This window comes from Lathyrus oleraceus, chromosome 3, assembly GCF_024323335.1.
Source record: "Lathyrus oleraceus cultivar Zhongwan6 chromosome 3, CAAS_Psat_ZW6_1.0, whole genome shotgun sequence".
NCBI classification, from domain to species: Eukaryota; Viridiplantae; Streptophyta; class Magnoliopsida; order Fabales; family Fabaceae; genus Lathyrus; species Lathyrus oleraceus.
Genome location: NC_066581.1, coordinates 320723331 through 320731698, shown reverse-complemented (window position 1 = coordinate 320731698; position 8368 = coordinate 320723331). Strand labels below are relative to the sequence as shown.

Genomic DNA, 8368 nt, shown 5'->3' with positions numbered 1-8368 from the left:
AGGTGTAGATGGAATCGGCTTCTGATATCCCGGAGGTATAGCTGGGGCTTGATTTGGAGATTGTCCAGGTGCGTATAAAGCATTATTACTCTTATATGAAAAATTGGGATGATTCTTCCGATTTGAGTTATAGGTGTGCGAGTAGGGGCTTCCTTGAGCATAGTTTACTTGCTCCGCTTGGATTCCTGTTAGGAGTTGACAATCTGCAGGAGTGTGACCTTGGATTCCACAGACTTCGCAATTCTGAGTTATGGCAACTACGGTGGCTAGAGGTGATACATTTAAACTTTCAATTTTCTGGACCAGAGCATCCACTTTTGCATTAACATGATCAAGGTTACTTATCTCGTACATGCCAGTTTTTGTTTGAGGTTTTTCCACCATTGTTCGTTCGGTTCCCCACTGATAGTGGTTTTGGGCCATGCTTTCGATAAGTTGGTAAGCATCAGCATAAGGTTTGTTCATTAGTGCACCACCTGCGGCGGCGTCTATTGTTAACCTCATGTTGTACAGGAGACCATTATAGAAGGTATGAATTACTAACCAGTCCTCTAAACCATGGTGTGGACAAAGTCTCATCATGTCTTTGTATCTTTCCCATGCTTCGAAGAGAGATTCGTTATCTTTCTGTTTAAATCCATTTATTTGGGCTCTTAACATAGCTGTTTTGCTTGGCGGAAAGTATCGAGCAAGAAAAACTTTCTTCAACTCGTTCCATGTGGTGATTGAGTTGGAAGGAAGAGATTGAAACCATCTTCTAGCGCTATCTCTTAATGAGAAAGGAAAAAGACGAAGTCGAATTGCCTCTGAAGTGACACCATTAGCTTTAACAGTATCAGTGTATTGGACAAATACGGATAAATGAAGGTTAGGATCCTCGGTAGGATTTCCAGAGAATTGGTTCTGTTGCACTGCCTGCAACAGTGAAGGTTTGAGTTCAAAGTTGTTTGCTTCGATTGTGGGTGGAGCAATACTTGAATGCGGCTCATCTTGCGATGGAGCGGCGTAATCTCAGAGAGCACGAGCTGGTTCTGCCATCTCGGGTATCGAAGGGAAAATATTTTTGAAATCGGGAAGTTCAACAGGAGGGAGATTGTTTGCAGCACGATATTCTCGAATTCGTTGTAAGACTCGGAGATATAGTTCGATATCGTTGATTCGTAAGTAGAATGGCTCGCCTTGTGAGCGAGTGTGTGGCATACAAATCAACGAAAGAAAGAAAAGAGAAAGAAAAGCCTTAGTCTCTACAGCGTAACAGAAGAGTTACGATATCGACTAAATAAAAGTCCCCGGCAACGGCGCCAAAAACTTGATCGCGACTTTATGAGTCGAATTTGGGGTACAAACTGCAAGTGCACAGTTCTATCGCGTAGTTTTAAAAGATATCGATCCCACAGGGACTTATGAATTGATATACCGTTATCTAAGGTTACTTCGTAAAGCTAAGGCAGGTAATACTTTGATTGTTTGGGGGAAAAGCTAAAAACTAAAATAAGATCTAGATTAAATATCAATAAAGCGGATATCGGTATGTAATTCGTCGTAATTAGGGAATCAATTCTTCGTTGGTTTCTTGGTTTTAAAATAAATCTTTTCAGTTGACTCTATTGATTAAAAGTTTTATCTCAAACTCTCGCTCTGTTGAATAAACTATGATTTTGTATTAACGTAGCTGTCACTTATAGTTAAGTCAAAAACCACTTTTTGAAAACAATAGAATCCGTAGAAACTCTTTTTAAGAAAACAATAATCGTTTAAACACCCTTATCTCAAACTCTCGCTCTGTTGACTTAGGTTATATAATTAAATTCAAATGCTTAACTCTCGTCCTCACATTCAATCTTTAAAAATACTTTTTGAAAAAGATTAGAATTTAATTAACTCTAAAAATTGCTCTCGCCCTGATCTAGAATTAATGTCCAATTTACACTGTCCAGTCAAAACCTCAAACTCTCGCTCTATTGATTTTAACTTCTTTATGTCTTTTACTTTCGTACAAAAACTTTGTTATTAAACCTGTAAATTGAGACCGTAAAAAGAGTGATTTTAATTTTAAACTTAATTAAACCAACTTAGTTTTGATTCCTTCATTCCGCTTACTTTACATACCGATACCTAAATAATTTAGCCAGACATACTAAACAGATCTAAAAAATCAGCATGCATAAACAGATTCATCTCAAGCAAATAATATAAATAAACAGTAAAACAGGGCATATATAAATTCAAACAATAATTAAAGAACCTGAGAAATTAAATAGCAGTCTTGAACACTCCACCACAGGTCGGTTGGATCTGTTCTTGAATTCTTCAATCAGGCAGGAAAATAAAAGCGAAGGAATAAAAAACTAGATTCTAACGTAAGGTTAGATCCGGTAAAAGGTACACAATAGTTTCCGGTGTAGAAACTATTGTGCGAAAAATTAATTAAGTGCTAGAAAAGAAAATAGAATTGCAAAAGAAACAATATAAAAATTGTAAAAGTAGTACTGCAAAAATATGCTTAAGCTGCTGGAAAAAGAAAAATGCGGAAAAGCAAAACGGCAAAGAAATCTGGAAAAGGCGTGGAACCTCTGCAGGGTTTGCAACGCAGATATTTATACTGGTACTTTCTGTAACGGTTTCCAAAAGTAGTCCGCGTCAAAAGTCTTCACGTAGCGAAAGGTTAGGCGTGCAAATAGGACTCAACGTCTCTGAAGGCAAAAATATAGGGGAATGGTGTGACGTCCGTCACACCATGTGTGACGCTCGTCACAGGAGTGTGCAAGGCGTGACACTCGTCACAGCCCTTGTGACGCTCGTCACAGGCACATCGCCTGTGCCTTTTGGGTTGGGCTTTGGCTTTTGATATTTGCTTCTTTTCATTCCTTTTTGCACCTCCTTTTCTTCCTTTTTTACTTGTGCTTCAAATAAGCTACCTGAGATAAATAGAAAGAAAATACCGCGTAATATCTGATAAAATGAAATAAATTAAAGCAAAGAATAATATAATTTAATTGAATTAAGTCCTAAAATGTGATACTATTTCATGTTATCACTTTCCAAGAAAACCTATATCTAGACCTAAACATGAAAGTTGTTTGGAATGTAATTTAGAGTAAATTTTCTCTTGGAATAATTTTCATATGATAAAAATTGTAGGAGATAGGGTCTAGGGGACCCCATGTTTTGATCAGATGAAATCCTCTGGTCAACCACCATCAACCATCTTGCTAGCTTGTAATTCTCTTGACTTTTAGGACTCATGGGAGATCATATATACATAAGATGATAGTATTTGAAGTATCCCTTGAAATATTTTATCAATTGTTGAAGAAGCTTGTTGAAGAAGTTACACAAGACACCCAATTGAACTAGGGTTTCCAAGGCAAACCAATTCCAAACTCTTGACGATTTGATGATCAAAATAACATGTGAAGATAATAGGGACTCATATATGATGTCTAAAGCCATTGCAGACCAATTCTTGATTGAGCTCTTCGCCACAAGGGTCTTAAACCCTATATATGATCTTGATGGGTCAAAGGTGATCATGTGCCCTTCCTATAAAAGAGTTAGAGAAATGCAAAGACATATTTTTGGTATTTTGGTTAGTAAAGATGATAAAATACAAAGTATGATACAATCACATGGTGCTTGGTATTCTCTCCCAATGCAAACCCAATGAGTGAGGGGTAAGGAGGATGCCAAGGTATGATCCCAATGCTAATGCATATGATGAGATATCATGAGGGATCTTAGGGTCAAAATTGGGGTCTTATAGCTGCCCTTATTTAAGGACATTCTAACTGAGGAGGCGAAGGTTAAAATCTTCGTTTCGACTTAGTAGAATGGGCTTAAATAACAACATATAGGAACAAATTTTGGTCCCTAAGAGACCTCATGATGCATATGATATGAATGTTAAAATAAATCTTTATGGGGAAATGTTGCCACAAAGGAAAAGAATTTAGAGAGACCGAAAATCCGCAGGGGCGTAATGCATTTCATAAGGAAAACTCACTGGAGAGACAGAGACTTTGAGGGGAGTAAATGGTTATGCATAGGCCAGGCTACGACTTAAAAACTATTGGGAGACACGAGGGATTCCATGAAAAATGGAAAGACTCATCCCGGGGGACAAAAGGAACATCTGCAGGGGAAACAAGTAGATCAGAACAAAGTTGAAGTGCTCGATCAATGTAGGAACAATGATTTCACTAAGGAACACACACTCAACTCGACTGGGGAAGAAAATACCTTAAACACAGGAGGAGTAGAGATAGATTATCCACTACCAGTTATTGGGTATGGAGATAATAAAATCTGACAGGGAGGACATCTATTACCGGTTAGGGTAAACATATCAAGGATGACTCGCTGAGGGCCACTAGGAGGTATATTCATTACCGGTTACTAGGTAAGAATAGACTTGCTGGGGAAAAGCTGAAAATAGGCTTTACAACTACCGGCTACTGGCCAGATGACTAAAAGTAGAGAATATTCATCACTAGTTAGAGTGAACATATCAAGGATAGACTCAGAGGAAAGAAAATCGGTCATCGGTTAGGATGAACATATCAAGGATAGACTTGCCTGGGGATGTTAAGGAGGATACCCGTCATCGGTTAAGATGAAAATATCAAGGGTAAACCACCTGAACAAAAGGTAGGAATTACATCTACTGAATGCTGGATAGAATACCAAAAAGAGAATATCCGTCACCGGTTAGGATGAACATATCAAGGATAGACTCCAGGGGAAGAATAAGAATTATATCTATCGATTACTGGATAGACAACCACAAAAGAATATTCGTCACTAGTTAGAGTGAACATATCAAGGATAGACTCCGCAAATGGGAGAAAAGCAGGATTTACAACTACTGGTTACTGGACAGAAGACTGGAAAGAGAAGGAAACCCGTCATCGGTTAGGATGAACATATCAAGGATTAACTCTCTAGGAAACAAAATAGGGATTACAACTACCTTTTTACTGGGTAGAATACCAAAAAGAAAATATATGTCACCGGTTAGGATGAACATATCAAGGATAGACTCAGAGCAGGGGAAGAAAATATTTGTCATCGGTTAGGATGAACATATCAAGGATATACTTCTTGGGAAACGTGAAAACAAATTCGCTGGGGGAAAAGGGGGTTACTTTTGTCGGGTATTGGGAGAGAAGTAACAAAACTGCCAACTAAGAAGAATATTACTAGTTATTGGGTAATAAACTCTCAGGGGACCAAAAGCATCTATCTAGGTAAGATCTAGAAAGAAACGGTAATCAAGACTCAACCTAATAAGGATTTAAATTAAAGGGAGTGGTTCCATCCAAATAATCAACTGGGGAGGAAACTGAAATAACAATCATCCACGAGGAAATAACTTAGTGGGGAAAGGAGAAAGGTTAAAGTCTTTCTGCTTAGGGGGCTAACACTCTACGATTGAAGGAGGACAGACATACCAAACTTGTATGAGGATAAAGTACCACCATAGCAGAGGACAAAAACCACAAGATGTAATAATGCAGTGATGAAGTTATATGAGTGTATATGTATATGTATATATGATGCTTATGCTGAAAAAACGAACACAAGGGATACAAAAATATCGTTGATCTGAATTATCGACGCTATTCCTAGCCAATCCACTAAAGAGGGAAATAATTGCTGGAGAAAAGTTCAAACATATCAAAGGCTCAACCCTAGCTGGGGAGGAAAGGATGAGATCTGCTGAGGAAGCTGTTATCAACTCTGTGGGGAATTTTAGGTCGACACCATATCAAATGGGATACAACCCTGTAGGGGATAAACACAAATAGCTGCTCAGAAACCAGGATGAAACTCTGACTGGGAACTAATCTGATGGCGACTTGTGGAGAATTAAAATTCTGCCAAAGTTTGTTGTAATGAAGTGCCTGCAACACGAGGGAGGACAATCACAAACTCAGCTGGGGATAACAACAAATTAACCGGCTAGTGAAATCGACAAACATCGGATGAAAACATATTGTCGGGGATGAAAGAGGAAATGTGCCAACTGCTTGGGGAACCCAATAATGCTCCACACTTAGGGCTTACCACTTTCAAACCACCGTTGATATTCCTTTGAATGAAATCGATTGCTTAAAATTAACGCTTTTATATGTTTAAGAAAATATGATTTTGATTAAAATTTAATTTCAAAAAATGATCATAATAAAATTTAAATCTATCTGGCTGAATTAAATAAGAGTAGGAACAATTGGACAAAAGCTCAACTTTATTTAATAGAATGGTAGTCTGTAAATGACAAGACTTCATAGATCTTTACAAAAGTTTGAAAAACGGTAATTTACATGGAAAAGGGCTACACTGAATACAATGATCACTAATCCTTCTACCAACTCTTGATATCCGTTGTGCTCTTGGCCGCAACTGGGGATCAGAATCCTACAATATGCTCAAGAAATTATTCAGAACTGAAGATTAGCGGGATGCAGTTGCTTGCCATAATCCCTAATTTTTGCATAAATTGCCCCAAGGTGGGGTACTCAATTTATCGAGGTAATTCTTATGTTTTAAGTCTCTAACTTTTTCCTGGATCGCCCTTTCAGGTTTTCAGTCCACCGAGACGCTCATTTTTTCCTAAGCCGCCCTTTCGGGTTTTCAACTTAGCGAGTTGTTCTTTTCTTTTTTTAGGCGAAGTATTTCTTGATTGCGTCAACATTCACAGGACAAGTGAACTCTTCACCATCCATATTTGTAAGAATCAAAGCACCTCCTGAAAAGGCTCTCTTAACAATATTTGGGCCTTCATAATTAGGATCCTATTTGCCCCTAGAATCTGGTTTGAAAGATAGAATCTTCTTGAGCACAAGGTCACCTTCTCTAAACACGCGAGGTCTGGCCTTCTTATCAAATGCCTTCTTCAGCCTTTGCTGATATAACTGACCATGACACATGGTCGTTAATCTTTTCTCTTCAATTAAAATTAACTAATCATACCTGGTTTGACACCATTCAGCTTCAGTCAACTTGGCTTCCATCAAGACATGCAATGATGGGGTCTCAACCTCTATAGGGAGCACAACTTCCATGCCATAAACAAGAGAGAAAGGGGTTGCCCTTGTTGAAGTATGGATGGATGTACGATACCCGTGCAAAGCAAATGGGAGCATCTCATGCTAATCCTTGTATGTTACAACCATCTTTTGGATGATCTTATTGATGTTCTTATTCGCAGCTTCAACAACCCCATTCATCTTAGGTCTGTAGGGAGAAGAATTATGACGTGCAACCTTAAAGTCTTTGCAAAGAGCTTCCATCATATTATTGTTCAAGTTTGATCTATTATCAGTAATGATCTTACTTGGCACACCATAACAGCATATAATCTGATTCTTGATAAACCTCACAATAACTTGCTTAGTTACATTTGCATACGATGCCACTTCAACCCATTTTGTGAAGTAGTCAATAGCCACCAAAATGAAATGATGTTCGTTCGAAGCTTTGGGCTCAATCATGCCAATCATATCAATTCCCCACATGGAGAAGGGCCATGGAGAGGAAATGACGTTCAATAGTGTCAGAGGAACATGAATCTTATCTGCATAATTCTAAAACATGTGGCATTTCTTCACAAACTTGCAATAGTCAGATTCCATTGTCATCCAATAGTAACCTACTCGCAACATCTTTTTCGCCATTACATGTCCATTGGAATGAGTACCAAAGAAACCTTCATGGACTTCGGTCATCAATAGGTATGCTTCGTGTCTATCCACGCATCTGAGCAGAACCATATCGAAGTTTATCTTATATAATACATCACCATTCAGGTAGAAGTTACCGGCTAATCTTCTCAAAGTCTTTTTATCTTTCAAAGATGCCCTAGACGGGTAAATCTGACTTTGGAGGAAACATTTGATATTAAAATACCACAACTTTTCATCTTTGATCTCTTCAACGGCAAATATATGAGCTGGCCTATCAAGGCGCATCACGGTCAAGTTGGGAACCTCATTCCAATACTTCACGACAATCATTAGATTTAGTAATCATATCATCAACATAGACTTCAATCTCTTTATGCATCATATCATGAAAAAGAGTAGTCATTTCTCTTTGGTAAGTTGCACCAGCATTCTTTAAACCGAAAGGCATCACTCTATAACAGAATGTTCCCCATGGTGTAATGAATATGGTCTTCTCCATATCTTCGGGTGCCATTTAATCTGATTATATCCAGAAAATCCGTACATAAATGAAAAGACTTTGAATTTAGTTGTATTGTCTACCTACATATCAATGTGCAGTAGAGGAAAATCATCTTTCGGACTGGCTTTATTCAAATCTCTATAACCAACGCACACACGGACTTTTCCATCCTTCTTCGGAA

The 8368-nt window shown here is 38.2% G+C and overlaps 1 non-coding gene across 1 annotated transcript; it reads left to right on the top strand.

The window, feature by feature from the left end:
* Positions 1–553: 553 nt before the first annotated feature.
* Positions 554–660, top strand: LOC127133129 (small nucleolar RNA R71). Its single transcript, XR_007807122.1, has one exon. It is a non-coding gene; the product is annotated as a small nucleolar RNA R71 (small nucleolar RNA).
* The last annotated feature ends 7708 nt before the right edge of the window (positions 661–8368 follow it).